The 26710-nt window shown below is 53.4% G+C and overlaps 1 long non-coding RNA gene across 1 annotated transcript in view; it reads right to left on the bottom strand.

The window, feature by feature from the left end:
• Nucleotides 1-894: 894 nt before the first annotated feature.
• LOC117795305 overlaps nt 895-26710 on the bottom strand; it is a 77525-nt gene continuing 51709 nt past the window's right edge. The window contains exon 3 of the long non-coding RNA XR_004619276.1: nt 895-1742. This is a non-coding gene — a long non-coding RNA (uncharacterized LOC117795305). The remainder of the gene's footprint in view (nt 1743-26710) is intronic.

The raw sequence follows: 26710 nt of genomic DNA, 5'->3' as shown, positions 1-26710 counted from the left end.
TACCATTTCCCTGTGCAGAATTCTCCACGGACCTTGGCTGCCACTGCCACCGGCTTCATGTCTGTGGGTAGACATTCCACTCAGGCCCACCGAGTGTCCCCAAGCCAGAGACTGTCAGAATTTGCAGGAAATTCTGAGGCGGCCAAGCTCGGGGTTGGCAAATACCCTGTACCTTCCTGGGCCACACCCTGGCAGACATCACTAATCCACTCCCGCTCTCTTTCCCACTGAACTCAATCTGGACCTTAGGCAGCCACTCTCAACTTCAAGGAACTGGCACGCTATCAAAGCTCCTTGCTGCCCCCCATTGAGCACAAAGCCCCCATTTTTATAAATGGGAAAATGGAGTCCCCAGTAACAGGAAGAAAGTGGAACTTGGGCCCCCATGATTCCCAGGGCACATTCTCATTCCTCACAGGCAAGGCGCCGTCCCTCACTGATGACTGCCCCAGAGGACATGGCTAAGGAATGGTACTCAGTAGATGTTTGCTCAACAAGTAACAGGAATTAAACAAAAAGCCAAAAAAGAAAAAAGGGAGTTTGAGCTGCAATTGATGAAAACCGGTTGCTAGATGTTTAGAAAAGTTGCTAAAGGGAACTTTTCAGGGTGCGTTTCCTTGCTGGACTTTAAAAATGGTCCTGAGGGGCGCCTGGGTGGCACAGCGGTTGGGCGTCTGCCTTCGGCTCAGGGCGTGATCCCCAGCGTTATGGGATCGAGCCCCACATCAGGCTCCTCTGCTATGAGCCTGCTTCCCCCTCTCCCACTCTCCCTGCTTGTGTTCCCTCTCTCGCTGGCTGTCTCTCTCTCTCTCTGTCAAATAAATAAATAAAATCTTAAAAAAAAATTAAAAAAATAAAAAAAATAAAAAATAAAATAAAAATGGTCCTGAAAAAAAGCAGTCCTAAGTATCAGTCTGCCCGGGAGGTGCCTGCAAAACTCAGGTTCGTTATTCATTCATCAACAAGTGTTTTTTGAGCATTAACTATATGCCACGCACAAAACGGTTGTTGAATTAAAAAGCAAGATGTGTCTCTCTACCCGTTACAGGCCTTGGGCTATGTGGGTCAAGCCGGGCCTGGGAGCTAGACATGGCGTCTTACGTGGCAGGTGTATTTGCTATCCACTGGTGCAGGGCGAAAACACGCCCAAACTTACCAATTTAAACCAACACAAATATTTATCTCATGTCGTTTCCATGGGTCAGGAATTTGAGAGCAGCACGTCTGGGTGGCTCTGCTTTGGGGTCTCTTGTGAGATCGAAGTGAGGGTGAGGGCTGGGGCTGCCTCACCTGAAGGCTTGACCCCGGGCTGAAGAAGATGCTTCTAAGATGGCGCCCTCAATGGCCGTCGGCAGGTGGCTCGGTCGGTTCGGGCTGCCGCAACACACCACCACAGCCTGGGTGGCTTAAATAGCAGAACTCCATGGCTTCACAGTGTTAGAGGCTGGAAGTCCAAGATCAAGCTGCCAGTGTGATCAAGGCCTGATTCTCCTGGCTTCTCTCCTTGGCTTTCAGAAGCCTGTGTTCTCACTGTGTCCTCAGATGGCCTTTCCTCTGTGCTTGCGTCCCTGGTATATCTTCCTCTTCTTACAGGAACAACACTTCGGTTGGATGAGGGCCATTTCAACAGCCTTGTGTTAACTTCATCATCTCTTTGAAGGTCTCATTTCCAAATTCAGTCCCATTCCAAGGTACCGGGGCTCAAGGATTCAACACAGGAATTTGGGGGTACACAGGTCAGCCTGTAGCAGGAAACCTCAGATCCTTACCAGCTCTTGGTGGGAAGCCTCAATTCCTTCTTCCCAGCCCTGCATGGGGGGGTCCCAGCACCCCCTTGCCTCCCAGTGAAGCTCCAGCCCCATCAGAGTTCAATCTTATCTTACCAGCGTTTGGATCTGAATGCTTTCCACACAGCATCCAGCCCAAGTCAATCAATAATTCATTCCACAAACACTCCCACTCTGATGTGCCCAAGGAGGGTGCCAGGGAGGTTCTGGAGGTGGGACAGAGAAGCAAATGTCCCACCCCAGGGTGCAGCAACAATGTTGACAAATAACGAGTTGCTGCTTGTGTCCCCAACATGTGCCCGGCACTGTGCCAAGCTCTTTACACGCATTCACTCACTGACCCCTGGAGGGGGTACTATGGTCACTCCCACTTTACAAATGATGGAACTGAGGCACAGAACTGATAAATCACCCATCATAGTGCAGAGAAATGGCAGAGGCAGGAGTCTAACCTGGGCACCTGGGCTCCAGAGCCCAAGATTTCTCCCAGGACCTGATCCTGCCACGATGACTCTTACTTAGTGCAGAGTTTTGGATCTGCCCTTGACCCCAGCTCCACTGACGGTGATTCTCTCACTCTGCTGGGTGTAACCAGAGCTCCCTGGTTGTAGCAGGGAAATGAAATCATAGGTAGCCGGCCCTCACCTGCATTAAATCCTTTCCACCTCCCACTCAAGTTCAAGGATCAATTGTGATAATACTGATAAAAGAGGCCTTGGCACGTTGTGCTGCACGGAGGACCCATTAGTGCCCATGTGGCCCTCCCGCTGCACGGCACAGGGCGCTGGCATGGTCTCCAGGGAGCGGACAGCCTCCCCAGGGAACACGGAGGAGCCCCTGCTTCCCCGGAGTCGGGTGTCTGCCTCGCCCCCGGCTGCCTGCCTGCCGAACGCGTGGTGTTTCACATTCACACCCCAAACTACACAACCCCTAATTAGACACAGAGGCACCGCGAGTGTACAGAGAGGGTGGGAGATGGTTCCTGTTTAGTAAAAGTGTCATTTCATCTCTCTCTCTCTCCCTCTTTCTCTCTCTGGCTGGTTTTGAAACTTGCTGGTGGTAACAGAGATCGGAAAAAAGAGAACGCCCACAGAAACACATGCCCGGGGGCCGAGGCACACAGCACCGGGTGGGCGTGCGAAACAGCAGCAAGCACACTCACACACACACACACACACACACACACACACACACCGTGTGCTCACATGGCTGGGCTCCCTACACGGGCATGCCCCGCTGCCAGGTTGGTGGGGGGAGCTGGCACTCAGGAGCCACACAGTCCTGGGTTCAAATCCCAGCTCTGTTGCTTGTTAGCTCAAAGTCCTGAAGCAAGGAACTTGACCTCCTTCTGTTCCTCACTCATAAAATGAGGGTGGGCCCCTGTAATGATCTCACTCTGTATTCTTCCTTGCTCTGTTCCTGCTGGGGCTGACCCGCATGACCTGCATCAACTGACCTCCTCTCCTCTGGCCTCTGGTTGAGATTGACCAGTGGGGAGCATCAGGACAGACGGGGGTGGGGGTGGGGTGCAGGTATTTAACAGTTTCCTTAAAATTTACATTAGCATAGCCTCATTTTAAGTATTCTGGCTATCCTAGTATTCTGGCCTCTCCAAACCCTCCCAGCTCTGTGCACAGGGGGCTGACCCTCAGGACTACATTACCCAGGCTCCCTTGCACTCTGTGGTGTTCAGCCAATGGGAGCACCGATGGAAGACTGGCAGGCAGGCGGAGAGAGATGTTGGGGTATTTCCCCCACGTCCGTTCCACCTCTCTGTGATTATAACAGGGGCCGTGTTCTGCTGACGGTCGCTTGTCTCCTATAGTTACAGCTCTCTCTGGGTTCCATGAGGTACTTCCTTCCCACGTCTTCTGGTAACAGCTCCCTGCTCTTGCTAGCCCTGAGCACTGCACCGTTTCTTCTTGCTCTCCCAGACATACACCCTGCTTCCACCTCTCTACACTGTCCCTTCATAAACTCTCCGTTTTCCTGAGTGAGTGCCGGGACTCAGGTAACTGGAACAATGATATTTATGAAATCTCAGGTTGAATGAGCCACTTACAATGTTTGAACACACAAAAAATATTAGTCATTAAAGCAAAAAAATACAGTTGGTGTTCTACTTAACCTCACATATCAGGGTATTCATAGCACTCTAGGACATTGTCATGGGGGGAAAAAACCCATTTACAGGGATAATCCAAAGCATATTTGACCTAACAAAGGGGTCCAAATTATCACACATTCTACTGGGATGGGAGTGGGATGCAGCTTGCAAAGATCAGACTACACTAGGGATACTGACGGGAAAAGAGAATGGAGGGAGGCAAAGTCAGCGTAAGTAGTCTGGGTCCCATCTAAAACGCTAGATTCTGATATTTCAAATAAGAAGCTTACTATTTTTCCAAATAATTGCTTATATGTTGCTATAACACTGTGTTATTCAGAATTCTTGCTTCCAAGTGATAGAGACCAACTAATGTGACTATATTAGTTTCCTAGACTGCCATAACAATGTACAAGAAACCAGGAGACTTAAAACAATAGGAATTTCTTGCCTCACAGATCTGGAGGCCGGAAGTCTAGAATCAAGGTGTCAGCACAGCCATGTTCTGATGATTCTAGGGAAGAACGTTCCTTGCCTCTTCAGGCTTCTAGTGTTTGCTGGCCATCCTAGGCATTCCTTGGCTTGTAGACACATTGTTCTAGTCACGTGGCATTGTCCCTGTGTGTCTTCACATCATCGACCCTCTGTGCTCATCTGTCTGTGTCCAAATTTCACTTTGCTTGTAGGGACCCCAGTCACATAGGATAGGATTAGAGCCTGCCCTAATAACCTCATCCTAACTTGATTACCTATGTAAAGACCCTACTGTCAAATACAGTCAAATTCTGAGATCCTGGGGGTTAGGGCTCTAACATACCATTCTGGGGGAAGGACCACAATTCAACTCAGAACAGGGACTCAATTACCAAAAAAATGGAAATTATTGGGGCACCTGGGTGGCTCAGTCGTTAAGCGTCTGCCTTTGGCTCAGGGCATGATCCCGGCGTTATGGGATCGAGCCCCACGTCAGGCTCCTCTGCTGGGAGCCTGCTTCTTCCTCTCCCACTCCCCCTGCTTATGTTCCCTCTCTCACTGGCTGTCTCTCTGTCAAATGAATAAATAAAATCTTTTTAAAAAATGGAAATTATTGTTCTGGCTAGTAAGAAAAAACCAGGAGGGTGTCTTCAGGTGTGGCTTGATCCAGGGCCCACTATCTTCACAATTCCATCTCAGCCTCCCCACCTCTCTGCTCAGCTTGCTTCTGTTCAGGCTTTCTTCTCAAGCAGTCTCCCTCTACCTGGGGGCTCCAGGCAGCTCCAGGTTCCTGTTCTACCAGCTGAGCAACACAAGCAGAAAGCATTCTTCTTTCTCAATACTTCCAACAGATTCCTCAGGCTGACACTCATCTGCCTTGCTTGGAACAACATGCCCACTGCTGAACCAATCACAGAAGTCAGGAGGCGGGACTATGCTGATTAGGCAGGCCTGGGTCACCTGCCCGTCTCTAGGGGGGTATGGGTGGGTGGCGGGAGGGGATGCAGGGAGTCAGGTCCTGGCAAACCTGGGGGCCTGAGCACAGGAGAAGATGGATCCCCAAGGGAAGGCCAGGCATGGTTACCAGAAAGAGAGCTTGGAAGCTGGCCAGCACTAAGAACAGGTACCCACCAGATGCCTGGGGAGAAAAACAAAACTCAGGATGAACAGCCACTGGTGATGAACAGTAGTTATCCAGGGAGTCAGAGACTTGCGGTTCTCACTGCCTACAGAATGCAGAGCAGACTCTCGCCTTGCTAGAATTTTTCTGGAGAACGAGTGTCGCAGTTTGCATCCCAGGGGTGCAGACGGAGAAGGAGGTGAAGATGCGCCATTTATTAAGGTGTGCCCTTGGGATCACGCTTGTGGAAGGGCAGGAAGGGACACAGGAGAGGCAGAGGGAGAGGGCAGCTCAGCCGCCCCCCCACCCCCACGGGGGCTCTGGAGCTAGAACGGCCTCACAGAGGGTCCCAAAGGGGGCCGAGCCACCAGGGTTTTAGACCTGTCTTCATTGGCGCTCGGAGTCTCTTCACCACGGACACCTGCAGCCCCACCGTCCTTTGTTGCAGGGGCTGTCTGTGCAGTGCAGCATCCCTGACTCCAACCCACCAGATGCCAGCGTCACCCCCTCCCCAGCTGTGACAGCCAGAAATTTCTCCAGACAGTGCCAAATGTCCCAGGGGGCAAAATCCCCTCTGAGAACCGCTGGGTCATCAGATGAGGAGAGCCGCGGGAGGGTCATGACCCAGAGGAGGTGGCTCAGCAGCCGTGGGCGTCCTGGAGAGGCTGACAGCTGAAGCCATCTGCCCACAGAGGCCCCCAAAGCTGGGGCAACAGGCCCTTCCTTGGAGGGGGATCCGAGAGACCCATCTTCACCTCCACCCTAACAAGTGCTGCTGCTGGTATTAGAAAGTATTTATTACCGTGTTTCCAACACGCAGCTTGGGGAGAATATTGATCTCATGCAATCTCTTCTCCAGTCCACTTGGCGCAAATGCACTAGCCTCCCACCCCATCCAGCCCCCTTCCCCACAAGGAGCTGGCTCTCTGTGTGGGGGCTGGGGTACCTTCCCTCCATGTGGGGATTACACAGAATGTGTTGGCACAACCTTCTCTTGGTCTCCATGACCAGCCTTGTTGGTTTTGCCTCATTAACCCTTCCCGTCCCTGCCGGCAGAACCTTGATTTTGTCCAGGTGCTGACTTGGTCCCACTCCTGCCCCACGTGGACAGCGATGATTTAGGACAATCATGGGGAGCACCCCGCCCCCCGAGGCCTCCCTTGTTCACAATTGGCCTAGGAGAGGTCATGCGATAAATTCTAGCAATAGGGGAAGTGTGTCCTGTGGCTGTGGGAAGCTTTCTTTGTCTTTACACATAGCCCTGAGGAAAGGATATTCACTCTGCTGCCTTCTGGACATTGTGACAGGATGCCTGGCTCAACAGCAGCCATATTGTGCCACGAGGGGATGAGCCTAAGATGGCAGAACACAAACACAGAAAGAGCCCAGATTCTCAATGACGATGGTGAGTTGCCGAATCAACCAGCCTCGATGCCATCCCTCTCCCTCTCTTTGTGTGCCATGTGATAATAAAACTTTCCTCAAGGAAGCCATTTCAGACTACAGCTTCTGTTATCAGTAGCTCCTTTATTCACCTGGAAGAGGCCTAGAGTAAGGAAGCTTGTTTCCCTTTGTGTTTCTCAACATTTCTCAGGCTTATCTGAGCAGAAAAAACTATAATGGACATTTTGATTTTGATTTTTAGCTGGGTGACCTTTCCCAGCCTTCCTTGTGGCTAAATCTGGCTGGTGAATGAAGACAGAGATATTTAGTGGAACTTCCAGGAAGGCTCCTCAAAGGAGGATGACTCAGGGGGCCAGTGGTCTCTTTCCTCCTTCCTGCTGCTGGGATGCAGACACAATGGCTGGAGCTCCAGGAGCCACCTTGAATTATAATGTAACTTTGAGGATGAAAGTCATACACTATCACGTAGAGGAGCTCAGGACCTGGTGCATAGTAAGTGCTGAATACACGGGAGTATATTCAGCAGAAGATGAAGAATTTCTAAAAAGTACTGCTCCTATGTTATAATCACAATATATCTCCCCCAGACACACAATGTATATAGCTCCACATTAAAATCCCTGATAAGTCCTGCACTCTCGTTTAATTTTGCCCTTCCCAGATTGATTTGGGCATGAACCCTCCTCCCCTCGGTAACTTTTCTTTTAAACACATTTACTTTCATTTCCCTGAACATATTCCAGGAAATCTCGATCTAGCCCAGTGCTTCTCAAACTTTACTGTGCACACCAGTCATTTGGGGATGGCTGTTGAAAGACAAGATCCAGCTGGTTTCTGGCGGGGCCTGTGATTCTACATTTCCGGCAAACACCCAGATGAGCCTGATGCTCTTGGTCCAGACACCACAGTTTGAGAAGCAAGGAGTAACCATCTCTCTGATGGTGTGTCTTCATTTTACACACCTTCTCAGGCAGCCCATGTGTGCTAGGGGAGGAGATGGGCATTAGCCTGGCAAAGTCACGTTCAAATCCCAGCTTTACCCCAGAGCTCTGGGACTCTGAACAAGTCCCTCTGGCTCTCTGAACCTCCATTTTGATGTAAAATATATATATAAATAAAAACAAAACAAGCCATTCCTTAGACAGTGGATGAGAAAGTCAGAGAGAATGAACCAAGTAACAAGAATATCAACTAAACACACCCTTATGTACAGATGAGGAATCAGGTTCAGAGAGGTTAGGCAAGTTGCCCAAGGACACACAGCCAGGAAGTAGCAGACCTGACGCCAAATAAACTCCTTTGGTTTCCTCAGCACAAGGTTGTGGCGAGCATGGTGAGTAAGGTCAGCATTTCGGGGAATCCCAGGTAGAAACTGGTGTTAGTGGTCACTTCTTTGCTATCGGCCCCCAGAGGATCTTGGGCTCAACAAGGCAGAGTTCCACACTGTCTGGTTGTGTAAGGATTGATCCCAGCCGGGAGGCTGTCATTGAAGTCCATCTATCAACCCCTCCAGTGTGTGGACAAGGCATGAAATGCCCCCTTCCTCTTGGCCTGGGCTGCCTCCCCCACAGCTGGTACAATCATCTTATTAAAATCCTGGGATAAGCAAATGAGGTCATTCTGGTGGGCCTGAGCGGCCATGCCTGCTCCTACGAGGCCCTGCGGCCGCCTGTCTACCCTGCGGCCCCTACTCGGGCCAGAGGATCCATTTCACTGGAGTTCAAGGAAGGAAGGCGGGAGCCGGCCCCCACGGATGGGGCACTTTGGGGCTTTGTTCAAAACCCTCTTTTCCTCTACCCTCCCAGACCTGGGATGGGAAATAGGGTAGAGTAACCCTGATTTGCTCAGGACTGTCCCAGGAATAGCACCTGGCATCCCATATCACAGAAACCCCTCAGTGCAGAGCAAACCGCGGTAGTTAGTGACCCCATACTGGGGTTTTGACTTCTTTTCTGTTCTCAGAAGAATGCCTGTCCCAATGCTTTGTTCCCTTGCTTTGCGGTGGAGCAAGGAATTGGGTGTGTCTTCATGCAGGTACTTGATACCCCGCCTCAGTTTTATCTTCTGTACAATGGGGATAGGATGCTACACTCCAGGCAGAGCTGCCAAGTCACGGGTAAAGGAGGGAACGACCATTACCAATGCAGCAAAGACACCAGTGCCCTATGGGGGAGCACTTTCATGAACAGTCATTACACAAAGGGACCCAAAGTGAGCCCTGGGGAAATTCCTGCCGGTGGAGGAGCTGCAGGTGGGCCGGGCCCAGGGGAGCATGCACACCATTCATCCTCAGACCCACACAGCCTTATCACCCCCAGTTTACAGATAAGGAACCGGGGCTCCGAGATCCATTGGCAAGTGGCAGATGCTTCTCCACTTCTCAGAGGAGCTCTCCGTTTCTGAGCCCTGGGGATCTCCCGCCCCGGCCCAGCGCCCACCCAGAGCCCTACAGGCCGCATGCTGGTGAGGCAGGACAATCTCAGCTCCGTCTGCTGCTGTCCCAGCATCCCCAGGCTCAGGAAGCCCTCCCAGGCTCTGCCACCCCAACCCTGACTCCGTGCCAGGTGGGAGGAGGCTCAGTTCCCTCCTCTGTATCACGGGGATACTGAAGTCACTGACAGCCGTGGGAACTTTCAGTGACCCACCCAGAGCCCGTGCTGAGTGACCCAGGCCTGGGGGCCAGTATTAAAATTCTGATTAGCACGGAGGCTCTGTGGCGGCAGCAGGCGACTCCAGCTCCTTCCCCTAACGGGATAGGATGTTATGCTCTCCCAAAGGCCCGCACACCCCCCCCATTACAGCTCACCGCATTCCGGGTTCTAACTCCCCCTTTACTTGCACCAGACATGCGCTGGGCCTCCCCTCCCTCCCATCCTGCCAGGTTCCAGGACCTCCTGGAGCCCTGCCCCCATCCTGCACCAGGGAAGCACCGAGCTACATGCTCCCTCGCCAGCCTGAAGGGCCCCCTCAACCAGCAGTTCTCAAAATGTGGACCAAGGAGCCCAGGAGTCTGAGGCCCTTGGGGAGGGGGGGTAGTCCAAGGGTCTTCCTTTTGCAGCGCCACGTCAGTAATACGGCTTTCCTTCCTGTTCTTCAGCAAAGATGACCCATCACTACAGGCTGGATACAGAAGCAGACACTCGGAACCAACTCCCTTCCCACGTGTGCACGTTAAGGAGATCAGCCCAAAAGTAAAACAGTGCCACTCTTCTCATTGACTTCTTCGTTTGGGGAAAAAAAGTTATTTTTTTTATAAGAACATTATTGACATTAACACGTAATTAGCATATTATCACTTTTTAAATGAATAAATGCACTTTTAAAAATCTTACTAATTTCAATCTCCAACTGGATTAATACCAAATAATAGGACCCATGTAAAACAAAGACCTCTTTGGGGTCCTTGATAAGTTGCAAGCTTCACAGGCTCCAGAGACCAAAAGGTTGGAGAACCGCTCCCTTAAACAATAATTTTCCTTGGCTCCTTAAGCTGAAGGAGCTAAGTTACACAGCTCTTTGTATGTGCCTGGCACCTGTCTAAACATTTTGCATTGATATTTTTTACATCAATGTGCACACAGGTATTCACTTAATAGAACAACAACCCCCTGACGTGGATTCCAGTTACTCCATTTTGCAGATGGGGAGACTCGGGCAGAAGAGGTGAAGTCCCTGCCCGAGGTGAGGGGTGGGGGCAAGGGTAGAGGGGATCAGGCAACTGGAGCTTTAACCGCTAAGAAGCACTGGCTCTGGAGAAGCTCCACCCCCACCCCCAAACCAGGACCACCAAAAACTGGTCCAGAAGAGGCTGAGAATCAGAATCAAACCACCTGGAGTCCTCAAAGTTGGGCCACTTGGGAAATCTCCCAGGATTCACTGTCTGGATTACCTAGAGTCTAAAGCAGCAATAGGGCTCCACCTGGGGTACCCCAAATCCTGGCCTGTCCAGATTACCTATTCCAAAGGAGGCCTGGCCACCCCTCACTCACTTCCTCCAGCCACACTGGCCTTTTTGCTGCTCCTCAGACACACCAAACAGTTTCAAGCCTCAGGGCCTTTGCACCTGCTGTTCCTTTCAGGAGGAACACCTTTCTTTGTCTTGGGGCCCCTCCATCTTATTCAGGCCTGATGGGTCTGCCTTCCCCGGCCTCCTGTGTGAAACAGCAGCAGTCCCTCCCACACCCGTTCCCTTTCCCTGCTATATATTTCCTTAGTAACACTTATCACCATGTGACATTATATTATATATGCACTGGTCTAGGGTTTAGCGTCTGTCTCCCCTGCGAGAATCTAAATGCCATAAAGACTCAGGCACAGTGACAGGTCCCAGGGCTTTTGAAAGAGTGAATGAATGAGCAAATGATGAGAACAGAAAAGTCAGAGCAGACTAAAGGGGCAGCCACCCACCCTCTCCCCACCTACCCCAGGCGGATTGTGGCCATGCTGACAGCATAGGCTGGCCAGATTTTTTGATTTTTCAAAAGAAGCTGAACATCCAGATTTTTATGTAGAAGCTCCTGGCTTTTATACACTAGCAACTTATTCAAATTACCAAAATTAAAAAACAGCTCACTGAGCCAAACTTCATGTAGATAAACTCAGTTGAGTTTGGCAAAGTGGGCTCCCTTTCTCTGGTAAGGGGAAGTGACATTTGAGCAAGGCTGGAGAGCCTGAACAGGGGAACGTTAGACACAGGCCAAGCAGGGGGGGAGGGGAAGCGGGGCCCTCCCCCCCCAACACTTCGGAAGTACCCCACCCACCCAGCCCGGGTCCCAGCTGGCTGCAAGCCATGCACTTGAAGCATATGCGTGGAGTGTTTTCAGAAACGGAACACACAATACACAGCAAATAACGCTGCTCCTCCGTCTGGCCCGGCCGCGTCCCGCACTCTGCCAGATGGTCCCCGCCGCCTCCCCAGCCGAGGCCGGGGCTTTGTGACACTCCCTTAGAGCCTCCTCGCCATCCAGCATCCTGCATCCTGCATCCCCTAAGAGGCAGCCGGGAAGCTCTCTCCCCGGGGCCGCCGGGAGGATTTTTCTTGGCCCGTGGACAGGAAGGCTGATTCAGCTGGGAACCTTCTGGATTTATAACCCCCACCGCTCCATCCCCCCGGTGACCCGGAGCCCCAGTGTGCTGGCGTTTATTGCTAATTGTTTTCAGACAGATGGCGTGGCTCAGAGTCTAATTCCCCGGGCAAGGGGGCGGGGAACGCAGGGGGAGGAGGACGTGCCCTTGACCGATGCTTGCATTCTTGAAGAAAATGTTCAGGATTGGGGGGTGGGGCGGTGGGCGATAACAGTGGTAGGGCTTGCAGAGGAGAAGCCTCAGGACTTTGGGAAGGAAACAGGAGGCGGCTTTGAAAGGAAGGAGCCTACCCTGGAGCCCCAGGGGCTGATAAAGCTGGGTAGAGCATGCCCCCTCCTCCAGGAAGCCCTCTTGGATTGAAGCCTGTGTGGCAGGGAGAGTTCCTCCTTTAGGGTCGGATTAGGGATGGTGAGAGGTGGGAGGTTTTATGGGAGGGTGGAAGGACCTGCCCCAAACCTAATAAGCAGCCCTCATTGCAATATAATTTGAGGGCTTATGGAGCCATCTTCATTTCACCGGATCCCAAGTGCCAGGCATGAACGAAGATGCCAAATTACAGATGAGAAAAAGAAGGTGGCCTCTGAGAGGGCAAATGACTAGCCTGAACTCACGTGGTCAGTCCATAAATATTCACTGAGCACCCACAGTATGCCTGCTGGGATATAACACACAGCAAAGGGCAAGCTCACTATGCTTACCGTTTGTAGGTTTGTAAGAGGAGACAGACGTTAATTCGCAAAGAAGTTAGTTCAGAAATTATAAGGACTGGAAACAGAATAAGATAGGAAGATGGGGTAAGCAAGGATCTTAAGGGAAGGTCAGGGAGGACTTCTTGGAGAAGGCAACGTTTTAGCTGAGCCTTGAAGATGAAGTAGGATCCATCCATGTCTACGTTTCAGGGGAGAGTGTTCCAGACAGAGGGAACAGCAAGTGCAAAGGCCCTGAGGATGGGGATGAGTTTGTTGTGTTCAAGAAACCAAATGAAAAGCCAGTGTGACTACTTTGGGGTAAGAGTCATGGGAGGTGAAGTGCAGGACCCGAGGCAATGGCGGGTTTTCTATAAGTGATGAGGTTATAAAGACCATTTGCCAACATCACTGGACACCAAACAGTTATTACCCTGTGCTCCAGGTGATGAAGCCAGCACCCCCTCTGAGAGGGCAAGTGACTTCCCCAAGTTCACCAGCTAAACTGCAAGAGAATGTGTAAGTCTCAAGGCAGAGAGAGTCAGCCCAGGTTCCATGGCAGGTTCTGGGAAACCTCTGAACGCTGTGCCAGTCTTCTGTGTGACAATGAGATTGAACAACAGATGGCGATCTCTTGAGCCAGTGCCTGGTCATGACTCTGGGTGGCAATTGCCAGAAACACCAACACTCTCGGTATAAACAGAGAAGCGAATTCATTGGGTCATGTAATTGGAAAGTTTTAGGGAAGGGTGACTTCAGGAATGGCTGGATCCAGGGGCTCAAAGATCCTAAGAGTCACTTTCTCACCATCTCTCAGTCCTGTCTGCCTTTGCAAGCTCTCCCCAAAAGATGAAAGAAGCACCCCCACGAGCACCTAGCCTCTATCCCTCTAACTCAGCAAGCTCCTCCGAGACAAAGCTTCTCTGCTCCACTACTTGGCACAAAAGTTGCAGGGCTGGCTCTCATTTTTTTTAAGATTTTATTTATTTAAGACAGAGAGAGACAGCGAGAGAGAGAACACAAGCAAGGTGAGTGTGAGAGGGAGAAGCAGGCTTCCCCCGGAGTAGAGAGCCGGATGTGGGGCTCGACCCCAGGACCTTGGGATCATGACCTGAGCCGAAGGCAGACACTTAACAGCTGAGCCACCCAGGTGCCCCAGAGCTGCCTCTCATTGGTCCATGTCAGGTCACATGGCCATCCCCAAGCCAATCACTGTGGTCAAGGGAATGCACTCTGCTGATTGGCCCTGGAACTTGGGGTGTATAGGATCCCTCCTTCTTGTCCTGGCCTGAAATTGGGAGACAGATGGTCCCCAAAGCAAAATGTAAATGCCAAAGCCAGAACGAGGAGGACAGGTGCTGGGCAGGCCGAAGCAAGCCTGCCCACCACGAAGTCAGAGGGCAGCCCGCCTGCGTGCCTCCCACGTCCCATCAATGCCGGGAGACCCTGTGAGTCACCAAAAAGAGGAGGGTGCCACTGGCACGATGGTGGCCCTCCCCACCAGAGGACTGGCGGGAGGTATGGGGTGTGGGCTATCGAGGCATCCCCAGGGTGTCTGTTCACGGACTGCAGCCTCTTTTGGTTGCGAACATCTGCCCTGGAAGTGGCACCCCCCTCCTCATTCATTCATAAATATAGGCTCCGCGTCTGCATGGTGACAGGCACTGTCCTTAGCCCTGGAGACAAAAAAAAAAAAAAAAAAAAAATCCTCACCTTCGTAACACTTCCAGTCTCCATGGTAGACAATGCACAAAATAAACAAGTTAAATAAAAGGCGTATCAGACAGGGGTAAATGTTATGAAGAGAAATACAGCACGGCGGGTGGGAGGGAGCATGGGAGGTGGGTGTAATTTTAAATAGGGGGCTCAGGCCTCCCAGAAAAGGTGACATTCAAGGAAAAAGTAGGTAAAGGGGAGAACGAGGCAGGAATCCAGGGGTGTACCAGGAAACAGGAACAGCCAATGAAAAGGCCCTGGGGTAGGCTTGGTGTGTCCTGGGCACAGCCAAGCAGCCAGGAAGAACAGAGAGGGTGAGGGAGGAGGAGAGTGAGAGGAGCTTAGCTCGAGGCCTGAGGGAAGATTTGGGGTCAGATTGTGTTCAGCCTTGTCCACCCAAGTGAGGGCTGACTTTCCCTCCAGTGAGGTGGGGAGTCGACTGTAGGTGGGCGGAGAGAGGAGCGACAGGCCTGACTTAGATTTAGCAGGATGCCTTTGTCTGCTCTGTGGAGAAAAGACCGTAGGGGTGAGGGCACCCCGGCCACAGGGAGGGCTGGGAGTCCAAGCAAGTGATGATGGTGGCAGGAGCCTGGGTGAGGGCAGGGGCAGAGAGAAGCAGTCACAGCCTCAGTGGATCTCTTGGGAGTTGCCAACAGGACTAGTGATGGTCCTTCAGGTTCCTGCCTCGCCCTGGCCTGGACAAGCAAAAGGCTGTGGTGGCTCTGACATTTTGGGATTTGGGGACGTTTCATAGCCAGGCCTCAGCTCCTGAGCCCATCCCTGGCAGCCATCTCCCAGGCCACCATTTGTCCCTCCTCTCTCAGACAGGCCAGTAATCCAGGCCCATGCACATTATCAACCCTCCTCATCATTGCTGCTCCCGGTACCTCAGCAGGCTCAGATGGGTGAGAAACAGAACTCTCTGGAGTCGTCTAGAACTCGACTGCCTTTCTGTTTGGAGCCCCATTCTGCGGAAGCAGAACCTTGGGGAGTCTGGAATTTTCCCACTCTGTACCAGAGTGAGTCCAGTTGTGGCCTTGCCAGCAGTGACAGCCTATGGGTCTCTTTGGGTGAGGGGTCCCAACAGAAGTCCTCAAGATGCCTTTAGTCCTTTCTGCCTTTAGGCCTTGGTCTAGCTTCCACCACATTGACCTTTTTGTTCCCCAAACATAGCAAACGAGCACCTACCTCAGGCCCTTTGCACTTGCTGTTCTCTCTCCCTTGCCACCTACTTCCCATTTCACTTTGCCCCTCTCTCACTCACCATCAGGTCCCCATTAAACATCCCTGCTCTGGGAAGGCTCCTCTGTGCCCCCTGGATGAAGTCAAGCCCCAGTTATGCTCCCTGGACCCCAGCACTCTCCCTGGAAACTTTCCTGGCTTGACTCTTGTTACTTTGAGAGAGTCAGGCAGAAAGCACAATGGTGAGACCACAGACTCTGGAGCCAGACTGCCTGGGTCCATATCCTGGCTCTCTCACTGAAGCGCAGTGTGACCCTGACTAAGTCACCAAACCTCTTAGTTGCACTTATATAACGAGGGTAATAGTAATCCCACAGAGTTGTTGTGAGGATTATGTGGGCTACTCTAAGCCCGGTGCCTGGAACAGTGCTGACCACATACCATGTGCTCAGTAGTGGTTGTTGTCACTTTGTGCAATTACTTGCTCACCAGGCACCTTCCCTGCGGGGCCATAGTTCTGCACATGGGGTCTGGACAGGGGTGGGGGTGGGCAGGTGAGGAGGGTGGAGGATGGGGAAGGGACTCCATCATCACGTGCTGACTAGATGGATATTTTGAACTCCGAGTCCAGCCCTGTGGACCCTCTATCCTCCACCCCGCAGCTCCCTCTCCCCTGCCAACCAGGGCTCACCTGACCCACCCCTCCCCCCCAGCCTCCTCTAACCACTCGAGTGCCATTAAGCCAAAGTTTTGATTTAAGATATTTATAAAGGCACTGAGAATGTCCTCTAATATCAGCTTATATATTTTTAATCTGCTGTTAAAGTGATTTAAAACAGAGCTCCGATGGACGAGCGTGATGGAAATTAAAAGTCTCCATCACCTGGAGCCTGGCTGCGGCGCCCCTGCCGACAAGGACGCGGGGGCACCTCCATCCCACTGAGTTGTGGGGAAGCTCAGCTCTTTGGCCAGGGCTGGGCCTCAAGGGGTCCGGTCGTAATTAAGCAGGGGGCGCCAAGGCCGGCAGAGAGAGCGACGCGGGCGCGCTGCACACGCGGCCTAATGAACGATGACATCTGCTCATCCGTTTAATTAACGAGCCCCTCGCGCTGCGGCAGGACACAGGGACCGCGTCCTCTGTGCTTGCAGAGGGGAAAAAAAGCCCGGTGGAGAGAGGACTGCTAATTTGCAGAATGATTTTCTTTTCCTGCCTATTCGAAACCAGAGAATAGAACCGGGCTCCTCTCTCTCCCTCCCTGCAAGGCAATTTCCTGGGACTCGCGTGGTTTTTTTTTTGCGAGTTTCCTGGTGGGTGGACGAGCTCGCAGCCCGTTTTCTCCCTCCTCCCCATCCCTGGCCCTCCTCCCACCAGGTCTCTTCACAGGAAAGTCTGAAATAAATGCAGGAGGTTGAGCGCATGGGTCTGCAGCTTCCTCCAGGCCCAGGGTGAAAAGCGTGAATCAGCACAGCGTTACATCTCCCCATCATCCGTTCACTTGTCCACAAACGGGGCTCCCTAGCGGGAGCAGGGGGAGAGACTCTGAGCTCTCAGGGGCCAGGACAGGCCCACCAGATGGTGGCCCAGAGAAGGCGGCCTGTTTGCAGGCCTGTTTGCTGGGGGGGAGGGGTGGTTTGAGGGGGGGACCTGCTATCACAGCTCCCAGGAGGCCCTCCCCCGACAGGGCAGTTCTGACCACACCCAGGAGCCCAGAGAGATGCTCCAGAAGTGCGTCCCCTCTGCCCCACGGAGACTGAGGTCTGGAGTTCAGGTGGGCAAGAAAGGCTTGGGACACGCTGGGGTCCCTTGGAGACATCCAGGTGGCAGCATTAAGTACGCAGGTGGAGAGGCCACTCGGAAGGAAGTAGACTGGGTGGGAGATATAAATGTGCAAGTGACTGATGCGTGGGTGGCATTTGGAGCAGTGGGAGTGAGTGAGACTCTAGAGTGGGGGAGGGGAGGGACTCTGACAGCTTTGGGGGGGCCCCCGGAGGTGGAGAAGGAACAGTGTGGTAGACAGACCCCAAGGTACCCCGCCCGCACTGATCCCTGGCATCTCCTGGTGTTCAGATCCCTGTGTAATTCTCTCCCCTTGAATGTGGGCAGGTCCCAAGACTGGCTTCTTCCCAGGAGAATCACCCTTTTTCAGTCTGGAGGCACGTTCTGGTGGACAGAAAAGATCTGGGTGGGCAGGAGCAGTTCTTGCCCCAAGAGGAAGAAAGTGAGTTGGAGGCTGACAGGGGTGCGAGGCGCACCCCGGGCTGAGGGACCCACCCCTCCTACTGGGCAGCAGACGCACACACGTGGGATCCCCCCGTGAGGCCTCCCTCCTTCCCAGGAGCCTGGGGCTCCGCGGGCCTAGAGCTGGGGGGCAGGTTGCTGAGCTGGCCCCCGTGCCACGCTGCGTGGCTGCGCCAGGGATCCTGCCCTGGCAGCTGGGCTGACCTCCTGCAGGCGGCCAACAGCTAAACAAGGGCCCAGTGTACTTCCCTAGGCGAGGGTTTGGCTGGGGGTTCACCCGGGAGCCCAGATCAGACAGGAGTCCTTTGAAGGCAGGATGAATTAGGCTCAATGTCTCCATCCAGCTGAGGGCAGGCGGGGGCCAAGGCAGCTTCCAGAAGGCCTGTTGTCCAGGGCCGAGGAAGGGTGGGCAGGGGAGATTAGTTTCCAGGCCCATGGCAAGGCCAGCGGCAGGTTCTCACCTATGAACCCAGCCCCCACTGTCAGGATTCGCACTGCCCCGGCCAGAGTGAGCCCAATGCAAGAGAACGATGTCCTGGACAGTCTTCATTTTGAATACTCAATTATTATTTTTTTAAAGATTTTGTTTGAGAGAGAGAGAGCGTGCGTGCACACAAGCAGGGGGGAGAGGCAGAGGGACAGAGAAGCCGACTCCCTGCTGAATAGGGAGCTGGATGCGGGACTAGATCTTAGGACCCTGGGACCATGACCTGAGCTGAAGGCAGACGCTCAACGGACTGAGCCACCCAGGTGCCATTATGCATTTCTTGTATGTGTACTAGATAAAATACAGCTAGCCCATCCCCCAGTGCTTTCTCAGATGTTACTGCTTAGCATAAGGTACCATCTGTTAACATTTAAAAAGGGGCTTCCTGGAAACTGTCTGAATGTCCCTTGGCAGGAGAATGGATAAATTGTGGTACGTCCATGCAGTGGAAAACCACACAACACTGAAGAATAACCCTGTCCTAGCCACACACCAGCAGGGATCTACCAGCACATGGCCCAGGGTGGAGACAGACACCGTCCCTAAAAGAGGGAGACGCTAAGCATGGGCCTCGCTTGGCACAGGGGCCAGTACAGGGGCTGTGCGAAGGCTCTGGCCTGCCCTAACCCCTGCCTGTCTCTACATCGAGCCGACTGTCCCCCAGAATGTCCCCCATCACTCCTTGTCCACTGTACTGTCTGCCCTCTTCCATCTTTCTACGGGCCAGAGTGACTGAGTTCTATTCTCAGGGGGTCCAGATTTTAAAACAATTCTTTGAGGAAGGCAGTGCTGAACCCCAAAGAGTGAAGCCCTGGTGACGAAATTTCAGGTGACCATGGGAGCAGAACAGGGCATGGTGTCAGTCAGGGGGCCGTTCCCATAAAGAACATAGACCAAAAGCCGTGAGGAGAGAAGCTGTGAGCTGGTATCTATAGGGAGGGCATCACGGAAAACGTTTTTCTGCCTCTTTATAAGCCAAGAGTCATAGTTATCATAGACCCCAACTCAAACTGGCTTCAGTTAAGAAAGAAAAGTGATTGGCTTTTGTAACAACAAAATCCAAGGGTAGGCCCAGCCTCAGGTACGGCTGGATCCAGGGGCTCAAGCACTGGCCTCTGATGCTTTTTCTTTCTGTCTAATGGTTGTTTTTCTTTACGTTGGCTTTGTTTCAGGCAGGCCTTGCCCTCAAGATGGAAAAGGCATCCCAGCAGACCCAGCTGAATACCGTGGTTAGTCATCCCGAATTCTCTCTCCCCAATGGTTCCTGCCACAGTTCTGGGATTACCTCTGACTGGACCAAATTGGGTCACCTGATGTTTCCTGAATCAATCACTGAGGCCACAAGCTTGGAAAATTCTGGCTGGCCAGGCCCTAGCCACATGCCCATCCCTGGACCAATGGGTGGAACCAGTCTAACCCCAACCACGTGGTCTGCAGTGAGGGAGGGGCTGTCTGAGGAAATGAAAGGGCTGTGACCAGAAGAAGCATCCAAAGGAACTGATATTCTCCAAACCTGCTGAGCAGCTGTGGGACCTAGGGCAGGTGCCTTAGACTCCCCAACTGTCGAGCCTGCCCCTGTAAAATGGGACCATTACAGACCCACCGCCAAGGCGAGTTGCGGGCATGAATGTGCTCATGTTCGTGAACGCAGCTGGCGCTCAGCAGGTGTCTGACGAAGGTGCACAGAATCAGAGGCTTGGGAGAATCTGGGCCGGAAAGGTGGGGATGGGCGTGTACTTTCCAAGGTGGCCCTTGCTCTCTCATTTCACAAAGTCCCTTGACAATGTGTGGTTGTCCCTCCTGCCACTGAGGGGCCAGGGTTGTGGCTCTGGTGGTGGTGATGCGATGGGACCGCTAAGGCTACATTACAGAAGGCGATACAGCTTCCTCCTGATCCTCTTGGGACATGTTTCCGTGGAGACCCCATGTGGCAAGGAAGCCCAAGCCACCGTGGAGGCCACAGCCCTGGCTGAGGTCCCAGCTGACAGCCAGCATCACCTGTAGGAGTTGCAGGATGTGTGCGTGGGCGAGCCTGGGGCGGACCCGAGCCCCACCACCGCAGGGACACACCTGCCTGGGGGACCCACCCAGGAACCTCTGGCTGAGCCCTGTCAACACCAGAACCGTGACATAACAATACAGTCGTGGCTGCTGTGTGACGCCACTAAGCAGGAGGGTTTGTGGTGACTTGTCACACAGCCACAGACACTGGAAGTATGGGCTAGTGGGGGGACTGCGGGCAGAGGCTCTCATGGGGGCTACTGTGGCCTGATGACACAGCCCTGTGTTCACATGCCTGGGTAACGCTCGTCTGTTTCAGGGAGAGAGAGAAGAGGCCGTGCCTGAGTCCCTGAGTGCCCTGAGCTGCACGCAGCCCAGTGGCCACTGGCAGAAGCCAGCCCGGCCACACCACCGGGCACCTGCTATGAATTTCCCAGGATGAAGCGGCAGCCCCCCAAGCTCTGGGGACAGACTCTCCTTCCACTGTGTTGGCCCTTCCAGAAGCTCAGTCCCTGCCCACTCTCACTGATTTGTGAATGGAACTTGTCACCTCCTGAAGGGAGGGAGCAAATTAAACCTTTGACAGTGAACTTGCTAAGTGTTTGCATAAATGGGCCAGAGAATTTCCTGTTGCTGAGATTAGGAGGCTCCCCCATTTCTCAGCACCATTCAGCCACTGGTCCCCTAACTCAGGTCCCATGGGACTTCCTGGTTCCCATTCGGTCCAGCTCCTCCAGGCAGGTCACCGCCAAAAGAAGGGAGATGGTACGGGATGTGAATTGTCCCCAGGTGGAGTCTACACAGATCAGAAGATAATCCAGAAAATCAAATCATTGACTCATACAAGGAAACATTCCACAAAGCTGGACCTCAAAGCCCAGGTGGCTGCCTGCCCCTGAGGCTTTGAGGCATCAGCGCCCAGTTCTGCCCGCCCCCCTGTGCCCCCTGGGGGACAGATCCTGCCTCCCTCTTGCCAGAACTCTGATTTTCTCAATTCTGTGATATCAGCCCCTTGCTTCCTCTTTCGGCAATAAATTGACTTAGAAGGGAAAGCTTAGATCACCCCATAACTGGAAAGCGGGTATCACTTGCTCTAAACAGAAGGTGAGCATGAAAATAAACACAACAAAACAGAGGGGATCACACAACCTGGTTTCCATCCTGTCGCCCAGTGGTTTTTGAGACAGAAACTTTCTCCTGTTTTATTGAAAAGGTAGCTGAGGCAGCCTTAGCCAGGCATCAGAGAGTACCGCAGGGACCCTCGCCTTGACGCTGGCAGAAGAATGGAAAGAAAAAAGGGAGTGACTTTCTTGCTGTAGAGGATTATTTAATGCTGTGTCTGCATCCACCCCACGTCTTCCCAGCCATTTGGGCAAGATCGTAAATTACGATGATAGCAAACGCTCAGAGCAGGGCTCGCTCCATGCTCTAGGCGATTCCAGGAGCTTCTGTGCTCTATCTCATTAATGCTCAACAACACTACAAGGCAGAGGGAGATGCTGTTCACATGCCCAAAGGGGACCCAGAGAGGTTAAGTAACCTCCCAAAAGGTCACACAGCCAGTTAGTGGTGAAGCTGGGATTTGAACCCAGACCTCCAGCTTAAGTCTGTGCTCCTATGTACCCACCACACTGCCTGGGAGCACAGGTCTACACCCACCAAGACCATGGATAATTGCTGAGGGCCTGTATGGTGTTGAATAGTGTCTCCACCCTGTCCCCCCAAACTGAAACCAATTCACGTCTACCTGTGAGTGTGGCCTTACTTGGAAATAGGGTCTATGCAGATGGAATCAGGTTAAAATGAGGTCACACTAGATCTGGGGGGCCCTGTTTCCAACATGGCTGGTGTCTTTATAAGAAGAGGGAAGTTTGGACATGGTGACGCCCAGAGGGAGGTCAGTGGCAGAGACTGGAGTGAAGCCTAGGGACACTGAGGAAGCCACAGCCACCAGGAGTAGGAAGAGGCAGGAAGCCTCTTCCCCTAGAGCCTCCAGAGGGAGCACAACCCTGCCCATACCTTGTATTCAGGGCTTTGGCCTCCCAAATGTCAGAGAAAACATTTCTGTTGCTTTAAGTTTGTGGCTACCAAGCACCTGGAATGTGGCTGGTGTGGCGAACCTAGTCTGAAACTTTATTACATTTACATTTAAATGGCCGCAGGCATTAGTTTGCTTTTGCTGCTGTAACAAACAGCACAAACACACAAACACTGGCCTAGGACAACACAAACGAATCCCACGGTTCTGGAGGGCAGGAGTCAGAACTGGGCTTCGAGAGTCTGAACCCTTGGCTCCTTCCAGGCTCCGGGCCAGAATGTTTTCTTGCCTTTTTGGCTTCTAAAGGCTGCCTGCCTTCCTTGGCTCATGGCCCCACATCGCTCTGCCCTCTGCTCCCATGTAGCGTCTTTCACTCTGACCCTCTTGCCTCCCTCTGGTGAGGACCAACAAGGCTGGTGGCTGCCTGGCTGGATGGCAGGGATCTGAGCTGCCAGTTCCTAAGGGAGCTGCTTCTGCCTTGGTCACTGCTGTGTCTCCTGAGCCAGGAACACGGTGCCCAGATGAATGTGTTCCATTAATGACATTTGAATGTCGCTTCTACAACACGTGTATCAAAGGACATGCTGGGTTTAAAAGCCAAGTCTGAGCTAAGCTTTACCAACTGGAGACCCACACTGGGGGGCCTCTAACAGAGCCTCAGCCAGGCCTTGGGAAACCGTTCTGTTCCAGGCTCTACTGTGTGGCCTCGAGCAAACCTCTGTGCCTCACTGGGTGTCACCTGCCTTGTCTGTATGAGGAGGGGCAAGGGAGGAAACCAGCTCTGTAAAACAGCTACCAGCAGCCTCAGGAGACCAAAGACGATGGGCACAGAGAAGCCAAGGGGCTGGTCCCAGGGCAAGATCTTGAGGATGGGGAGGAATCTGTCCCAAGTTGAGAATGCACTTCAGAAAGGGGGCGAAAGGCCAGTAGGGTAGGGAGGCTTTCTGCGCCATCCAGGGAAGAGAAGATGGCAGCCGGCCCCAAGGCTAGAATCAGTGACTTCTTAAATGCTGGGCCACTCACCTAGATGGTTCTCCTAAACTTCCTCTGACCGTTGAACTCCTACTCATCCTTCAAGAGCCATTTCAAATGTTGCTTTCTTAAGATAATCTTCCTTGACTCCCTGAACCCACCTCTGACCCCCAAGAAGAGCCCAAGATCTCTGGGGCTCACGCAGGAGCTGCACTGCCCTACCACAGTCCCAGGTGTTGAGTGACTTGCCCAAAGTCACGTGTTCCAATAAGTGACAGACCTGGGATGTAAGCCCAAGCAATCTGGCCCCAGTGCTGATGCTCCAACGAAACTATACACGCACGTTCACCACACCCGCACACACCCCGCACACACCCGCACACACCCCGCACACACCCGCACACACGCATGCACGCGCACACACATCCATACGCACAGACATACACACGCACATGCTCACGTACATCCGCATGTCTGTAAATACACGGCTGTGCGTGAGTACATGGGTACACGCGCACACACACATGTGCACGCAGGTATACCAGACACACCGGCCTCTTGCTCGTGCTTGTGTGCCCGTGCACTGGCAGACCATATGTTGGCCCGGGCACACACCCATGCTGTGCACACTCAGACCTGCGGGAAGACCAGCCCCACACAGGCCCCTGCGCAGAAGTCCGCCCCTAAATACAAAGTCTGCAGAAACATCACCAGGATGGCACACACAGCCACACCCCGCACACACACAGACAAGCGTGTGTATCCTCACACACAGAGATATTCACATAAATATGCACACGTACCATGAACTCAACGGTGCGTAAGGCAAATGCACGAACAAGGAAATTTCTGAATTCCAGCTTCCTCCAGGCATCCGCGGACACTCAGATGCACACTCATGCACAGAGGCGCACGCGCGGACATGCTCCTGTCCTCTGTCCCCGGGTCCTGCCTGCCCATCCTCCGCTCTGTGTGCCCCATCACTGCAGCGAGGCCCGGGGGGGCCGACACCAGTGCCATCTGACCTAGGCTGCCCCGGGGAGGAGGAAGGCAGCTGTCTGGCCTCGTCTGTGGTGGGGTGCCTGTCCTCACAGCCCACCTGGCCCCGCCCTCGACGCCCTGGCCACACTCCTCTAGACACACCACAGTCCATCCTGGACCCTGGGGCCAGGCTGCAGATTCGGAGCATTCCAGGGTGCCCAGATGAGACTCAGAAGTCTGGGGAGGGGACAAGGACCCCTGGCTCTGCCTGCGAGCCCCCCCAACCCCCCAGCACAGAGAGGAAGAGGAAGTACAGCGCGGGCCTGTGCGGGGGCGTCGGCCCAGACAGCCTTCTGTGCAGCCAGATGGCTAGCCATCTGCAGCCCCCGCTTCCCAGCGTGGCCAGGCCTGGTGCTGGGGCGAGCCTCCTCCGAGCTGGCAGAGCGTGTTGGAGCCATGTGCTGCCTGGCAGGCTGGAGGGCTGCTCCTTAGAACGAGATGACCGGACGCATACATGGCCAGGCAGAGGCAGGCCCACCGTGCCCAGCTGCTGCAGCCCCTTCTCAGGCCCCACCTCTCGCCTCATAATGTAGGCGTCTCTGTTCTGGAAGATTCTGGGTTTGGGGGGAGGGAACAGTCTTTTATCCAACTTATCCATGCTTTTTTTCATTCACTAAACACGAAGTGCCTACTAACTGCTAGGCACTAAAGAGACAATAAGGAACAAAACAAGTATTTGTTGGGCACCTACTATGTGCCGGGCACTTTTGTAGCCATCGGGGATATAGCCACGAACAAAACAAATATATATTAGACATCTCCTGTGTGTCAACTGATGGCACCCATGATCAAAGAAATGTTTATTGAGCACCTACTATGTGCCGGGGGCTGTTCTAGGCCCTGGGAACACAGCCATAAGCAAACCATTTGCTAAGCACCTACTATGTGCTGGGCACTAGGGATGCAGTGGTGAGCGAGCAGGACAGGGTCCCTGACCTCACAGAGCTCACAGTCTCCAGGGCAGGGGGGGCCAGATGAGCAACAGTGAGTAGCTGAGGTGAGGCCAGAAGGAAAACAGGGGTGAGGGGAGAGACAATGACATTGTTATCCATTTGACCATTTTAATTAGGACAGTCAGGGAAGGCTTCTCTGAGGTGACATGGAGCAGAGACCTGGATGGTCTCTGAGCCAGCACTCAGGCTCCCAGGGGAAGGGAACAGCTGGGAAAGGCCCAAGGTGGACAGTCTCAGCGTGCCCAACGCTTTGGGGAGTCAAGGCCCCTGGGCTGGAGCAGGTGAGCCCAGGAGGGGCAGGGGTGAGGAGGGGAGGAGTCTGGGGAAGGAGACCCCTGGGGTTGTGGGGGTGGGGGTGCAGCGGGCATCCCAGGCAGGAAGCCTCAGGCCCAACCTCCACCTGTATTTGGGAGGCTGTACTTGGACTTGTCCCAGTAAGTCTGGGATGTGAGCACCAGGATGATTCCCATTTCACAGCCAGGAAGGCGAAGGCACTGGAGAGGCTGGGCTCTCCTGAGCCTGGGACCCAGGGCTGAGCCTCTGCAGGCCGTCCCCAGCCGACCCCTCCGAGTGCTCCTGAAGCTGTCAGCCTTGACGCCCCGCGGGCTTAGTCACCCATACAAGTGACATTTATTTATTCCCTCACACGGGTGCGTGGCGAGAATTAATTATTTAGTGCCAAGGAAACACTTTGAACATGAAAAGTGCTGAGGATGACCGGGACATTACAGAGAATAATGCTCCCTCCTCACGCTTGCCTGCAGCTCCGGAGGGCTGAGCTGTCTTCTGGGGTCTCCACCACCCACTATGAGGGCGGAACCCCCGCGGGGGAACACTGTTCTAAGCTCGGGATTTCTATTTTGTAAAAGCCAGAAGAAGAGATTGAAGGAAGAGGAAGGTGGAGGAGGAAGGGAGCAGCGAGGGAGGGAGGGGGAGGGAAAGAAGGAGAAGGGGGAGGGAAAGGAGAAGGGAGGGGGAGGGAAAGGAGGAGGAGGGGGCGGAAGGAAGGGAGGGAGGCAGGAGGGAGAGGGAAGGGAGGGGGAAGGGTGAAGGGGGAAGGGGAGGAGAGTGAAGGGAGGATGGGGGAGGAAAGGAAGGGGAGGGAGGAAAAGGGCATAAGGGGTAGGGAAGGAAGGGGGAGCAGGAGGAAGGAGGGAGGAAAGGGAGGGAAGGGAAGGGAAAGAGGGAAAGAAGGAGGGAGGGAGACAAGAGGGAGGAAGGGGGAGGGAGAGAAAGAAGTAAAAAGAAGAGGAGGAGAAGAGTTTCACACTGACATATTTTTTGGCCACTCCACACTGGGTGAGCCAGGAAGGTAGAACAGAAATGAGTCCCAAGGACAGGGTTCTGATTTATAAAGCGCTTTCTCTACATTATTTCAGATCCACAGAACAGGATGGGGGGTTTCTCAGCAGAGCAGG

Source organism: Ailuropoda melanoleuca, chromosome 12, assembly GCF_002007445.2.
Source record: "Ailuropoda melanoleuca isolate Jingjing chromosome 12, ASM200744v2, whole genome shotgun sequence".
Classification (NCBI taxonomy): Eukaryota; Metazoa; Chordata; class Mammalia; order Carnivora; family Ursidae; genus Ailuropoda; species Ailuropoda melanoleuca.
Note: the sequence above shows the minus strand (reverse complement) of the source record. Positions and strands in the feature narration are given on the sequence as shown.